Source organism: Galeopterus variegatus, unplaced genomic scaffold (assembly GCF_000696425.1).
Source record: "Galeopterus variegatus unplaced genomic scaffold, G_variegatus-3.0.2 Scaffold1860, whole genome shotgun sequence".
In the NCBI taxonomy this organism is placed as follows: Eukaryota; Metazoa; Chordata; class Mammalia; order Dermoptera; family Cynocephalidae; genus Galeopterus; species Galeopterus variegatus.
In genome coordinates this window covers 59369-74532 of record NW_007727971.1, presented here as the reverse complement: position 1 = coordinate 74532, position 15164 = coordinate 59369, and the positions used below count along the sequence as shown (strand labels likewise).

The following is a 15164-nucleotide window of genomic DNA, read 5'->3' as shown; positions in this document are numbered from 1 at the left end:
AAAATTTTCCCTGCAAGATCACACATTTAAGTATTTGTTGCCTGTGGATAGATACACAGAAACCAAGTATGGATGTGAATGAAACCGTGGCTGTGAATCTCTGGATGGCTATGTAAGCTGTGACAAAGTCCCTTGCTGGTTCTGTATCTGCTGTGCGCCAGAGGTAGCCATCTGGGCCACATCAACCTGAAGAGGGTGTGAACCCTAGCAGCTGCTCAGTGGGTTTAAACCACCACTCATCAGCCTCCAGCTCTTCTACCAAACCAGTTAGTTTTTCCATGCGAGCAACCTGTTGATCATGTTTCACCTCTTTAAGCATGGATGCCATTTGATAGCTGAAAATGGATTCGCAGAGGAATCTTTCGGAGCCATCTTCTAACATCTCTCCAGCTCCTTTGGGATAGGTGAAAAGGGCTTTCTATGGTGGGGCAAGGTCTGAGACACTGAAACCAGATCCAGTGACAGAACTTCCACTGACCCCACCAGCCTAGGATGATGATGAAGCAGCCATTTCCTCTTTAGTAGAATTCTTACTTCACTCAGGGGCTTTGGCACTTTCCCGTACAGCTCCACCCCCAGGGCCCACCGGAGTGGCTGCGCTCGCAGCAACGAGGACAGCCTTCATTTTTCTTCAATTGTTTTTTGTTTGAGGATTGAGCAATTTTTATTGCTCTATCTTAAAATTTTCTGTTTCTTTATTCCATCTTCTGAATTCTGCCTTGGAGCCCTATTAGTGGGTTTTAGTATATTCACAAGATTGTACAACCATTAAGACTGTCAATTCTAAAATATTTCCAACACCCCAAAGGAAACCTGTACCCATTACCAGACACTGTCCACACCCCCTTCTCCAGCTCCTGGCAACCACTAATTGGACATTTCATAAAATGGAATCATACAATATGTGGCCTTTCATGACTGGCTTCTTCCACTTAGCGTAATGCTTGCAAGATTAATCCATGTTGTAGCACCAGTACTTCATTCTTTTTTATTTTTATTGAGATAAAGCAGACAACATATAATTAGCCATTTTAACTATTTTAAAGTGTACAATTCCGTGCCTTTGAGTATATTCACAATGTAGCACAACTGGCACTATGTAATTCCAGAACATTTTCATCACCCCAAAAAGAAACCCTGTACCCATTAAGTGGTAACTCCCTATATCCCTCTCTTTCAGTTCTAGGGAACCACTAATCTACTCTCTGTTTCTATGGATTTCCTTATTCTGGATGTGCATAGAAATGAAATCATACAATATGTGGCCTTTGGTGACTGGCTTCTTTCACTTTGTATAAGGATTTTAAGGATCATCCATGTTGTAGCACATACAGAATTTCATTCCTTTTTATGACTGATGATATTCCATTGTATGAATATAACACACTATTTACAAAATCATTACTTCATGGACATCTGGGGTGTTTCCACCTCTTGGCTACTATGGATAATGCTTCTATAATCTTTGTGTACAAGTTTTTCCATGGACATAAGTTTTCAATTCTCTTGGGTATATACCAAGAGTGAAATTGCTGGATCATATGGTGCCTCCATATTTAAATTTTAAAGGATCTGCCAAACTGTTTTCCAAAGAGCTGTACCATTTTACATTCCCAAAAGCATATATGATGGTTTCAAATTCTCCACATCCTTGTCAACACTTGTTATTGTATGTATTTCAGATTATAGACATCATAATGGCTGTGGTGTCCTGTTTTGATTTGCATTTCCCTAATGATTAATGTTGAGCATCTTTTCATGTGCTCATTGGCCATCTAGCAACATTTGTTGAAGACTGTTCTTTCACCATTAAATAGCCATCACACCCTTGTTAAAAAACATTTGACTAAATATGCAAGGGTTTATTTCTTGGTTCTCTTATTTTATTCCATTATTCTACACATCTGTTTTACTATGGCTTTGTAGTAAGTTTTGAAATATTCTTAACTATTTTATTATTTTTGATGCTACTGTAAATGAAATTGTTTTCTTAATTTCATTGTCAGATTGTTCATTGCTAGTGTATAGAAATACAACTAGCTTCTGTATATTGATCTTCTATCCTATTTTGCTGAATTTATTTACTAACTCTATTTTGTGTGTGTGTGTGTATACTTCAAGGTTTTCATTTTATATAAAATTATGTCATCTATGAATAGAGATAGCTTTACTTCACCTTTTCCAATCTGAGTACATTTTATTTCATTTTCTTGCATAAATGCCCTGGCTAGTACTTCCAGAACAATGCTGCATAGAAGTGGTGAGAGTGAACATCCTTTTCTTATTCCTGATCTTATATGGAAAGTTTTCAGTTTTTCACCATTAAATACAATTATGTAAATAGATATATAAATATGATTATAGCTGTGGATTTTTCACTGATACCCTTTATCAGATTGAGAAAATTCCATTCTATTCCTAGTTTGTTAAGATATATATATATTTTAATCATGAAAGGGTGTTGGAACATGTCAAGTGCTTTCTACATCTATTTACATAATCCTATTTTTCTTTCATTCTATTAATACAATGTATTACAATAATTTACTTTCGTATGTTGAACAGCCCTTTGCATTCCTAGAATAAATCCCCTTTGCTCGTGGTGTAAAATCACTTTAATATGCCACTGGATTGGGTGTGCCTGTATCTTTTGAGGATATTTCTATTTATATTCATAAGGGATCCTGTTCTTTAGTTTTCTTTTCCTGTATGTCTTTCTCTGTCTTTGGTATTAGTGTAATACTGGCCTCCTAGAATGAGTTGGGAACTGTTCTTCCTTCTACTTTTTGGAAGAGTTTGAGAAGAAATGGTGAAAATTTCTTCTTCTAATGTTTAGTAGATTTCATCAGTGAAGCCATTTGGTCCTCAACTTTTTTTTGTTGGAAGATTTTTTTTTTAACAGACTTTATTTTTTATGCCAGGTCAAGTTTACAGCAAAATTGAGCACAAAGGGGCCGGCCTGTGGCTCACTCGGGAGAGTGCGGTTCTGATAGCACCAGGGCCACGGGTTCGGATCCCATATAGGGATGGCCGGTTCGCTCACTGGGTGAGCGTGGTGCTGACAACACCAAGTCAAGGGTTAAGATCCCCTTACCGGTCATCTTTTAAAAAAAAAAAAAAAATTGAGCACAAAGTAGAGAGATATACTCCCTACCCCAACACATGCACACCCTCCTCCACTATTAACATACTGCCCCAGATTGGTACATCTGTCACCAATGATGAACCTACATTGAACCACCATTACCACCCAAAGTCCATAATCTACACTAGGGCTCATTCTTGCTGTTTTACATTCTATGGATTTGGACAAATGTATAATGACATGTATTCACCATTATAGTATCATATAGGATAGTTTCATTGCATTAAAAATCCTCTGTACTCCCCCATTCATCCCTTCCTCCCCACTAAATTCTGGCAACCACTATCTTTCCACTGTCTCCATAGTTTTGCCTTTTCCAGAATAATACAGTATGTAGTATTTTCAAATTGCTTTCTGTTACTCAATAACATGCATTTAAGGTTCCTCCATGTATTTTCATGACTTGATAGGTCATTTCTTTTTAGCTCTGAATAGTATTCCATTGTCTGGAAGCACCACAGTTTTATTAATCCATTTACCTACTGAAAGGCATCTAATTTGCTTCCAAGTTTTGGCAATTATGAATAAAGCTGCTATCAACAAGTGTGTGCAGGTTTTTGTGTGGACGTAGGTTTTCAGCTCATTTGAGTAACTACTAAGGAGTGCAACTGCTGGATCATTTGGTAAGAATATGTTTACTTTTGTAAGAAACTGCCAAACTGTCTTCCAGTGTGGCTGTACCATTTTGCGATCCCACCAGCAATGATTAAGAGTTGCTGTTGCACTATATCCTCAACAGCATTTGTTGTTAGTGTTTCAGATTTGTGCAATTCTAACAGGTGTGTGTTGGTGTCATTGTTTTAATTTGCAATTCCTTAATGACATGCTGTTGAGCATCTTTCATATGTTTATTTGCTATCTGTATATTGTCTTTAGTGAGGTGTCTTTTTAGGTCCTTTGCCCATTTTTTAATCAGTCTGTTAGTTTTCTTATTGTTGAGTTTTAAGGGTTCTTTGTACATTTTGGATAACAGTCCTTTATCACATATGGCTTTTGCAAATATTATCTCCCAGTCTGTGACTATCTTATTTTATTGACAGCGTCTTTTGCAGAGCAAAAACTGTCAATTTTATTTATTTATTTATTTATTTTATTTTTTTTTAAAAGATGACCGGTAAGGGGATCTTAACCCTCGACTTGGTGTTGTCAGCACCACGCTCACCCAGTGAGCGAACCGGCCATCCCTATATGGGATCCGAACCCGTGGCCTTGGTGTTATCAGCACCGCACTCTACCGAGTGAGCCACAGGCCGGCCCAAAACTGTCAATTTTAATAAAGTCCAGCTTCTCAGTTATTTCTTTCAAGAACTGTACCTTTGGTGTTTTATTAAAAATGTCACTGCCATTCCGAAGGTCATCTAGATTTTTTCCTGTATTGTTTTCTAGGAGTTGTATAGCTGTGCATTTTACATTAAGTCTGTGATCCACTTTGAGTAAATTTTTGTGAAGAGTATAAGGTCTTTGTCTAAATTCTTTTTTTTTTTTTTTTGCATGTGGATATCCAGTTCTCCAGCACAATTTGCTGAAAAGTGGTTTTTTTCTCCACTGTACTTGCCTTTGCTCCTTTGTCAAAGATCAGTTGCCTACATTTGCATGGGTCTGTTTCTGGGCTCTCTATTCTATTTGTCTATTTTTTTGTCAATATCACACTAGCTTGGCTACTGCAGCTGGTAAGTCCTGAAGTCAGGTAGTGTGAGGTCTCCAACCTTGTTCCTCTCCTTCAATACTGAGTTGGCTATTCTCTCCATATAATCTTCAGAATCAGTTTGTCAATATCCACAAAATAACTTGCCCCAGTTTGACTGGGATTACATTGCATTACAAATAAAGATGGAAGAACTGACATTTTGACAATATCGTCTTCCTATCCATGAACATAGAGTACATCTGCATGTATTTAGTTCTTTGATTTCTTTCATCAGAGTTTTATAGTTTTCCTCATATAGATCTTGAATGTATTTTGTTAGATTTATACCTAAGTATTTCATTTGGGGGGATGCTAGCGTAAATGGTCCTCTCTCTTTAATCTCAAATTCCACTTGTTCGTTGCTGGTATATAGGAAAGCAGTTGACTTTTGTATATTAACCCTGCATCCTGCAATCTTGCTATAATTGCTTATTAGCTCCCAGAGGTTTGTTGTGGTCGTTGACTCTTTCAGATTTTCTACAGACGTCATCTGCAAAGACAGTTTTATTTCTTCCTTCCCAGTCAACATACCTCCAAACTCCCTCCCTCTCCTTTTCTGGCCCTATTGCATTAGCTAGAACTTCAGTACAATGTTGAAAAGGAGTGGTGAGAGGGAACATCCTTGCCTTTCTCCTGATCTTAGAGGGAAAACTTCATCTTTCATCACTGATTATGATGCTGCTCTGTTTTTTGTAAGTGTTCTTTATGAAATTAAAGAAGCTTCCATCTAGCTCTAGTTTGCTGAGTTTTTTATTATTATTTTTTTAATCATGAATGGTTGTTGGATTTTGTCAAATGCTTTTCCTGCATTGATTGATATAATCAGGTGATTTTTCTTCTTTTGTCTGTTTATGTGATGAATTACACTAACTGATTTTCCAATTTTGAACCAGCCTTGCATACCTGGGATAAATCCTCTTTGGTCATAATATATAATTCTCTATATACACTTTTGGATTTGATCTGCTGATGCTTTGTTGAGGATTTTTGCATCTTAGTTCATAAGAGATATTGGTCTGTTGTTTTCTTTTCTTGTAATATCTTTGTCTGGTTTTGTTATTAGGATAATGCTGACTTCACCGAAGGAATTAGGAAGTGTTTCCTCTGCTTCTATCTCCCAGAAGAGAATGAAGAGAATTAGAATAATTTCTTCCTTAAATATTTGGCAAAATTCACCAGCAACGGGCCGGCCCGGTGGCACACTCGGTAGAGTGCGGCGGCGCTCCTGCCGAGGGTTTGGATCCCATATGGAGACCGGTCCGCTCGCTGGTTGAGCATGGTGCGGGCGCGACACCAAGGGTTGCGATCCCATTGCCAGTCATGGTACGGGCGCAACACTGAGGGTTGCGATCCCGTTACCGGTCACGAAAGAAGACAAAAAGGAAAAAAAAAATTCACCAGCAAACCCATCTGGTTGTAGTGATTTATGTTTTGAAGGATATTAATTATTGATTTAATGTCTTTAATAGATATATGCCTATTCAGATTATCTACTTCTCATGAGTTTTGGCAGATTTTGTCTTTTAAGAAGTGGGTCTATTTCATCTAGGTTTTCAAATTTATGGGCTAGAGTTGTTCATAGTATTTATTATCACTTTGATGTCCATGTGATCTGCAGTGGTGTCCCCTCTTTCTTTCTGATATTAGTACTTTGTGTCTTCTATTTTTCTTAATTAGCTTGATTAAAGGTTACCATTAAAAAAAATTTTTTTTTCAGGACCGGCCCGGTGGCGCACTTGGTAGAGTGCAGCACTTGGGATCGTGGTGGCGCTCCCGCTGAGGGTTCGGATCCCATATAGAGACCAGTCTGCTCACTGGTTGAGCATGGTGTGGGCGCGACACCGAGGGTTGCGATCCCGTTGCTGGTCCCGGTACGGGCGCGACACTGAGGGTTGCAATCCCGTTACCGGTCACGAAAAAATCCAAAAGGGAAAAAAAATTTTTTTTTCAGCAGAAGCCAAGGGCAGCCTCCTCTGCCTGGAGGCAGGTGGGCAGCAGGGCATGCCTGGGGTCCTAAGCAGGTGCCAAGGGCAGCCCCTTTTGCCTGGAAACAGGCAAGCAGCAGAGCACACCCAGAGTCCTGGGCAGGGGCTGGGGGCAGCCCCTCAGCCTGGAAGCAGGCAGGCAGCAGAGCATGCCCTGGGTCCTGGGTGGGAGCTAAGAGAAGCCCCCTCTGCCTGGAGGCAAGCAAGCAGCAGAGTACACCCAGGGTCATAAGCAAGAGCTGAGGGCAGCATCCCCTGCCCAGAAGCAGGCAAAGAGCATGCCAAAAACACCACTTCCACACGGTTGGCCCACCACAGCCACTGCCACAACCATGGCTGCCAAAAAAATGGCTCAGTGCCAGAGCAGTAGCCACATCCACCGTGCAGGAGGCCCTCCAGACTCAACTGCATTGACACAAGGAGAGTCACCAGTGGAGACCAGAAAAAGAAGAGGACATCTCTCTCCTCAAACCCACTCCAGAGTAAGAAGCAGCAACTGCTCTACCAGATGACCACACATCTATGTGGAGACACTAGAAATAGAATACCCAAGAAAATTACACCACCAAAAGAATACCATAACTCTCAAATACCAGACCCTATAGAGCAGGAAACCCTTGAAATGACTGAAAAGGAATTCCAAAAACAATCTTGGGCTGGCCCGGTGGTGCACTGCTACAGTGCGCCGCTTGGGAAGTGCGGCGGCGCTCCCACCGAGGGTTCGGATCCCACATACAGACCGGCCGCTCACTGGCTGAGCGAGGTGTGGGAGCAACACCGAGAGTTGCGATCCCGTTGCCGGTCCCGGTCCGGTACGGGCACGACACTGATGGTTGCGATCCGTTGCCAGTCACAAAAAAAGACAAAAAAGGAAAAAAAAAAAAAAATCTTAAGGAAACTCATTGAGATATGAGAAGACTCAGTTAGATAACATAATCGTAGTGGATTGAATTATGTCCCCCCAAACTCACTGGAACTTGAATTGTCTCCCAAGTGTTATGTAACAGAAACTTAGCCCCCACTGTGACTGTTAAGAGGGTGGGAAATCCTATCATGGTAATTGAAAGATGGATCCTCAAAGAGGTGATTGGATTGTAGGACCATGCAGTAGCGATTGGATTAAAAATGGAGGTCAGGAGTGTGGTTCTGAGGGCTTTAAAAGAAGAGGAGAGTCTGTCTTTCTCTCTCTCTCTGCTTCCACCATCTTGCAACGTGAGACCCTTGAGTCACTGTCACCACCAGATGGACTTTGGACTTCCCAGCCTCAGAAACTGTAAGCAATAAATGCCATTTTTCTTATAAATCACCCAGTTTCAAGTATTTTGTTATAAGCAACATAAACAGACTAATAGAATAACGAAACAAGAAAAAAAATCCAGGATATGAAGGAAGAAATTTACAAGGAGATTAATACCTTAAAAAAGAACATAGCAGAACTTATGGAATTGAAATATTCACTCAATGAAATAAAAAACATAACAGAGCTTAAGTAGCAGGGTAGAACAAGCAGAAGAAAGAATTTCTGATTTTGAAAACAGTCTTTTTGAAATAACCCACGTGGACAAAAAAAAGGAAAACAGAATTTTTAAAAAGGAAGAAAATCTAAGAGAGATGGCAGACAACCTTAAATGAACATTTGAATCATGGGTGTTCCAGAAGGGGAGAAGAAAGGAAAAGGCATGGAAAACTTCCCAGGTATAGGGAGAGACATAGAGGCTCAAAGATTCCCACATGGAATTGTTTAATCCTTCAAGAAACTTTCTAGCCTCTGAGCCAACGTGCTGGAGAATTAAGACTTTTTTCCAACAAGTTTTGGTTGTTATGTCTTGCAGAGTTGGTCACTTATGTCCTCTTTATCTCTGATAACTCTCCATGCTCAGAAGTCTGCTCTGTCTGCAATTAATGTAGTTAGGCCTTTTTTTTTTTTTATTAGAGCTAGTATGGTATATATTTCTCTATACTTTTACTTTAAATCTATATGTAAGTTATATTTAAAGTAGATTTCCTATAGACAACACACAGTTGGGTCTTATTTTTTGATCTACTCTGATAAACTGTCTTCGAATTAGAGTAGACCATCAATATTTAAAGTGATTATTGATACAGTTGGATTAATATCTATATCTACCATTTGTCATTTGTTCTGTTTCTACTTTTGTTTTCCACTTTTTTTTTTTTTTGCTGTTTTGTGGTTTTAACTGAGCACTTTATGTGTCTAGTCCGTTTGGGCCACTATAACAAAAGACCATATACTGGGTGGTTTAGAAACAACAGAAATTTATTTCTCAGTTTTGAGGCTGAGAAGTCCAAAATCAAGGTGCCAGCAGAATTGGTGTCTGGGCGTTTACTTCTTGGTTCACAGACAGCTGTCTTTTCGCTGGAACTTTACATGGTTTAAAAGAAGAGCTGGCTCTCTGGGGTCTCTTATAAGGGCACTTTTCTAATCATGAAGTCTCCACCCTCACGACCTAATCACCTCCCAAAGGCCCACCTCTATAAGGAAATTATAATTTTTAAAAACTGTTTAAAAATAATTTTATTTATTTTTTGGGAGGATCTTCATGCTCTTTTTTTTTTCTTGCATATCAATAATTATATTAATAGTTAATGGTCTTTTTAGAAATTATCATTACACAATGTAAACATTTTTTGTGGCCATTTAACAATTTTAGAATTTTAATACATGCATTTTGGGGGGACACAGTCACAGCCTAGCATTCCACTCCAGTTCTGCCAAATTCATATCCATCTCACATGCAAAATACATTCCATTCCATCCTGGTAACCCTAAAATCTTCCAGCATCAACTCAAAAATCTAAAGTGCAGAGTCTTATCTAAATGAGATGTGGATGAGAATGAAGGTACAATTCATTCTGAGGCAAACTGCTCTCCAACTGTGAGTCAAACATGTTCTAGGTTTCCAAAATACAATGGTGGGATGGGCATGTTAGACATACCTGTTCCAAAAGGAAGAAATAGGATAGAAGAAAGGAGTGACAGGTCCCAAGTAAGCCTGAATCTTTAGGCTTGAGAATAATCTTCTTGGCTCAATGCTCTGCCCTCCAGGATCAGCCGAGTGATAGTACCACCTTCAGGACACAGTGGGAGGACACAGGCCCCATGGCTTTATGTACTCCTGTCCCTGAAGCAGCTATGTGCCTGGGCCCCGGCCCTGCAGCAGTTCTCTGCAGTGGGCCCACCTCCAGAGCAGCTCTGTGCCTGGATCATGCACTCTGGAATCAAGTGCTGGTGGCTCTACAGTATGGGGTCATGGGGACTGCCCCACTTCCATGGCTCCAGTGGGCATGGGCCTGGTGGGAGCTTTCTGGAGGCATTCTTTGAACTCTAGGTGAAGGCAGCCACAACTCCACAGCTTTGCACTCTGGGCCTGTTATTAGAGGGGCAGCCCTGATGATATCCAAAATGCCTTTGGGATCATTTTTCCATTGCCTTGGAAAATAAATCTTGGCTTCTGTTTATAGATGGCTGATTATTCTTTATGTTGATAAATAGCATCTGGCTTACATTGCAATGGCCAATCCATCCTAATTACCTCATCAAACAGTCACTTGGCCACACACCCTTGTTCCTCCTGAACAGGCTTTCTCATTTTTTTTCTGTATGGAGACACTGAGTTTTCCAAATTTTTGAGTTCTACTTCTTTTCTATTCAACAATTCTGTCTAAATCATCTCCTTGCATTTTACCATAAGCAGTCCAAAGGAACCAGAATGTCCCTTCAACACTTTGCTTAGAAATAGCCCCAGCTAAGTATCCAATTTAATTTCTCACAGGTTCTACTTTCTTTTCTTTTTTTTTTTTCCTTTTTTGTCTTTTTTCGTGACCGGCAACGGATCGCAACCCTCAGTGTTGCCCCCGTACCGGACCGGGGACCGGCAATGGGATTGCAACCCTCGGTGTTGCCCCCGCACCTCGCTCAGCCAGTGAGCGGGAACCGGTCTGTATGTGGGATCCGAACCCTCGGGCGGGAGCGCCGCCGCGCTTCCCAAGCGGCGCACTTATCCAGTGTGCCACTGGGCCGGCCCCAAGTGTGGTATTTTCTTATAACCCTGGTTCTGTAAGGTCGTTATTAATGTCCCCACTCTTGTTCTTGATTTTAGTACTTTGATGATCCTTCCATTTTCCTTGAACAGTCTAGCTAAAGGTTTGCCAAATTGCTTTATCTTTTCAACTCTTGGGTTTGTTGATTTTCTCTCCTGTACTTTCTATTTCATTTATCTCCACTGTAATCTTTACTAGTTCCTTCTCCCTGCTCGCTTTGTGTTTAGATGATCTAATATTTTGTGTATAATTGTTCATCATATTCTTATAATCCTTAGTATTTCCATAAAATCAGTAGTAATGCCTCCATTTTCATTTTTGATTTTAGTAATTTTGAGACCTTGCTCTTTTTTTTTCCTTGATCTACCTGAAGATTTGTCTTTTTTGTTCATCTTTTCAAAGGAGCAACTTTTGGAGTTATTAATTTTGCCATCTTCCCCCTATTCCCTATTTGATTAATCTCTGCTATCTTTAGTACTTCTTTCTTACTGCTTGTCTTAGGCTTAGTTTGTTCCTCTTTTTTCTAGTTTCTTAAGGTGGGAAGTTAGGGTATTGATTTCAGCTCTCTCATCCTTTGGTGTGATATATTCTTTGACTGGATATTCGGAAGTGCATTGTTTCGTTTCCACATATTTGTGAATTTTCCAAATTTCATTGCTATTTTTATTTCTAGTTTTATTACACTGTCACTGGAGAATATCATTTGTATGATTCCAACTTTCTTAGAGACTTATTTTGTGGTTTAACATGTTATATCCTGAAGAATGCTACACAGGCACTAAAGAATGTGTATTTTGCTGTTGTTGGGTACAGTGTTCCACAGATGTCTACTAGGTCTAGCTGGTTTATAGTCCTCTTCAAGTACTGTTTGATCTTCTGTTTTGGTGCTCCGTCCATTCATTATTAACAGTGGGGTATTAAAATTTCCAACTATTTTTTGTTGAACTATTTCAATTCTGGCAGTTTTTGCTTCATATAGTTGGGGGCTCTTTTGTTTGGTGCATGTATGTTTATAGTTGTTATATCTTCTTGGTGAATTGACTCTTTTATCATTATATAATGTCCTTCCTTTTCTCTTACATATATAACAATTTTTGTCTTAAAGTCTATTTGGCCTGAGATTAGTACATCCACCCTGCTCTCTTTTGGTTTTTGTTTTCATGGAATATCTTTTTCCATCCTTTTAACTTATTTGTGTCTAAACACATACTTGGATCACGGTGTAAGAATGTAGGCCATACCAACTCCACCTTTATCAAATAAAGCTGGGTCCCTCCAGCTCTATTTGCCTTTTCTATGACATCACTCCTCTGTCCCTTCTCCCCCACCCCCAGCTTTTTACTGGAAAGTTAACCATTAATCTGAAGCAAGGCAAGCGTGGTTAAGACAATGACTGAAAAGCTAGGCTAACAAGATAAAGACAAATGCTTTCCTGTTGATGCTGTGGTACCTTTAAGCTAAATACTCAGTAATCATAAGACATCAGGAAGTCAGCCTCATCAACCAGCTTTATGTAGACTTCCCCTATCTCTGTTTTTATCCCATATACCTTTATAAACTGCTGCTTTTCTCCTAAGTGGAGCAGACTGCAGCTGCACAAGTGTATGGATTGCCCTTCACTGGATCCTTCCTGTATGTAAGTTACACATTAATAAATTATTTGTTAACTGGGATGGTGCTGCCTGTTTTGTTTTTCAGACTCAGAGTTCCTTCTCAGTTTGGAGACTATTTCACCTTGTCTCCATCCTTGAACACGTGGTGTGTGAAATCAATGCAGTTTGGTAAGCAAATCAAAGCTCCAGGTCACTATTGTATGCTTCTCAGTCCAGAAATAGGCAAAAATGACCTGCACTGACAGAGTCAGGGAGTTATCCCTGGGAGGAGGAATCAGTGAAGAGGACAAGAGGGTTTCAGGGGCCTGTCGTCATTTGTTTCTCATCTAGGTGATGATCTCACAGTGTGTTCAGTTTGTAAAACTCTGGTCTGCCAGTAAACACTTTGTTTGCACTCATGTATGTGTTCTATACTTCACAAAACTTTAAGGAAAGCAAATTTTGATTTCTCACTTGATTGTGAAATGAAAAAAAGGGATCCTGATGCAATAGGGTGGAATTATCGATTCCTATTGTTCTCTCCCCTCAGACGGCCCATGTCACAGGCCTCCTGTTTGGACACAGAGAAGCCTTGCTTCTTCCTGTTCTTCTAGAAGGAGGAACAGGAAGGGGCAGACCCCTTCCCCCAGGTACTGGGCTCAAGAAGGTTGTGTCTTGGATGAAGAGGTGAACTCAAAAGAGCCAGCATACTTGCCCACAAGAAACTTCAATAAACTTCACAGCTGGAAAAGGCTGACACACAGCTGAAAGGTGAGTGCATGTAGAAGCAAATCTCATGTGGGACACCTGTTCTCCTGGGAGGCTCTGTGGGCAGGTAGCCCAGCACCTCAACAGCGCTGGCAGACAGATACCCCATTAAGGTGTGCTGAGGATAACACCCCCCCAAAGCACCCAGAGGTTGGTGCTCACAGAGCTTCAGGGCTACTAGTTACACAGCTATGTTTACTGTGTACAAGTTTGACCTGTATAGTAGGATGTGTGCACTTTCCTGGATGCAAATTATGGCTTTGATAAGAAGTTGACTTAAAATTATACTCCCCACAGGACAAAGGCCCAGCTCCATGGCCTGGCATCTGAGGCCTTGGTGATGATAAGACAATAAGAACCATATAAGCTACAATCATCCATTGAAAACCTGCTGCATGCTGGATACCAAGGACTTGATGAAGCTTTACAACCACCTCTGAGAGGAACTGTTGTCCCCAACTTATATATGGGGAGATTGAGATTCAGAGAGGCTAAGTCAGCCAAGATCAGCCAGCTACCATGATGATGATTCAATAATCTGCCCAGCTCCCAAGCCTGTGCTGTTATTTCCAGCTCTAGTAACCTGCCAGGGGTTAGGGGTGAAACCACTGCAGGGAAATGGAAGACAGGAAGCAAATGGAGACCACTCCTTACCAGAAAGGAAGGCTGAGGGGCCGGCCCGGTGGCGCACTGCTACAGTGCGCCGCTTCGGAGTGTGGCGGCGCTCCCGCCGAGGGTTCGGATCCCACATACAGACCGGTTCCCGCTCACTGGCTGAGCGAGGGGCGGACGCAACACCGAGGGTTGTGATCCCGTTGCCAGTCCCGGTCTGGTACGGGCGCGACACTGAGGGTTGCGATCCGTTGCCGGACACGAAAAAAGACAAAAAAAAAAAAAAAAAAAAGAAAGAAAGAAAGAAAGAAAGGAAGGCTGAACAGGTGGCCTTTCAGCATGGACTGAAGGTTGTCACTCCACCCCAGAAACTGAAGAACATGGTTGAGGACCCAGAACATGAGGGTGGGGCAGGACAGACTCAAAGTCTGGATGCTTGCGGAAATCACACACACCACCAGGCAGAAGTGAGCCAGTTCACAATAGGCCACGCACACAGGCAGAAGCAGAGGGCACAGGCAGTGTCCCCCTGGAAAGGGGCGTGCCCCTCAGAGCCTGCTACCTTACATCCCCTTCCTTGTCGGAAGTCTCCTGGCAGATCAGGTGAGGGCTCCCTTTTCGACTTTCTCCAGGGACTTGTTGGGACAACGGGTTTTTTTATTCAATGGTTCAAACTGAAAACAGATCATGACAGCCACTACTAAAGAGGGATATGATTGTCAGAGGAAGCTCTGCAGTGACAGTGAGGCTGGGAGAGGTGGCACAGTAGTGAGAACCCGGTCTGAGATGGCCTTCCAGAAGGAAGCCTTAGATGGGTGACAGGCTGTCAGAAGAGGTGGCAGGAATGTACCCCAGTACTTCCTGTCTCCTTGGCTAGGATTCTGTCCCCTTTTTTCATACCCACAAGCAATCATTCAAATGTGCTGTGCATCTTTACACATATTCTTACAGAAAAGAATGGTTTTGTGTTGACAAACAGGTAGCCCTTGCTGCCTGAATCTATTCTTTCCTGGGACAACAAAGAATTTGGACAACAAAGGATTCTGTGTTATCCAAATCTCTGCTTCCTAGTCAGGCTAGTGAGCCACTTGTGGTTTTAGTCTGCAGAAACAAAACGTGTTCTTATACCACACTGCTGAGCACTCACACCTGATGCTGTGTGAGACCTTGGGGGTGCACCCCTTGCCTCCAAGGATGGACCCTGGCTTACCTAATAGGTTTGCTTTGTTGCTGCTGCTGTTTGAGGCACTGGAATTTACTGGAACCATAGTTGTCTGGAGAAGAGGGTCAAAGCAACCACAAAGAACAAGCCA

At 41.3% G+C, this 15164-nt stretch overlaps 1 pseudogene; it reads right to left on the bottom strand.

Annotated features, from left to right (window-relative positions):
* Positions 1–181: 181 nt before the first annotated feature.
* On the bottom strand, positions 182–511 carry LOC103595839 (annotated as a pseudogene).
* Between the last annotated feature and the right edge of the window lie 14653 nt (positions 512–15164).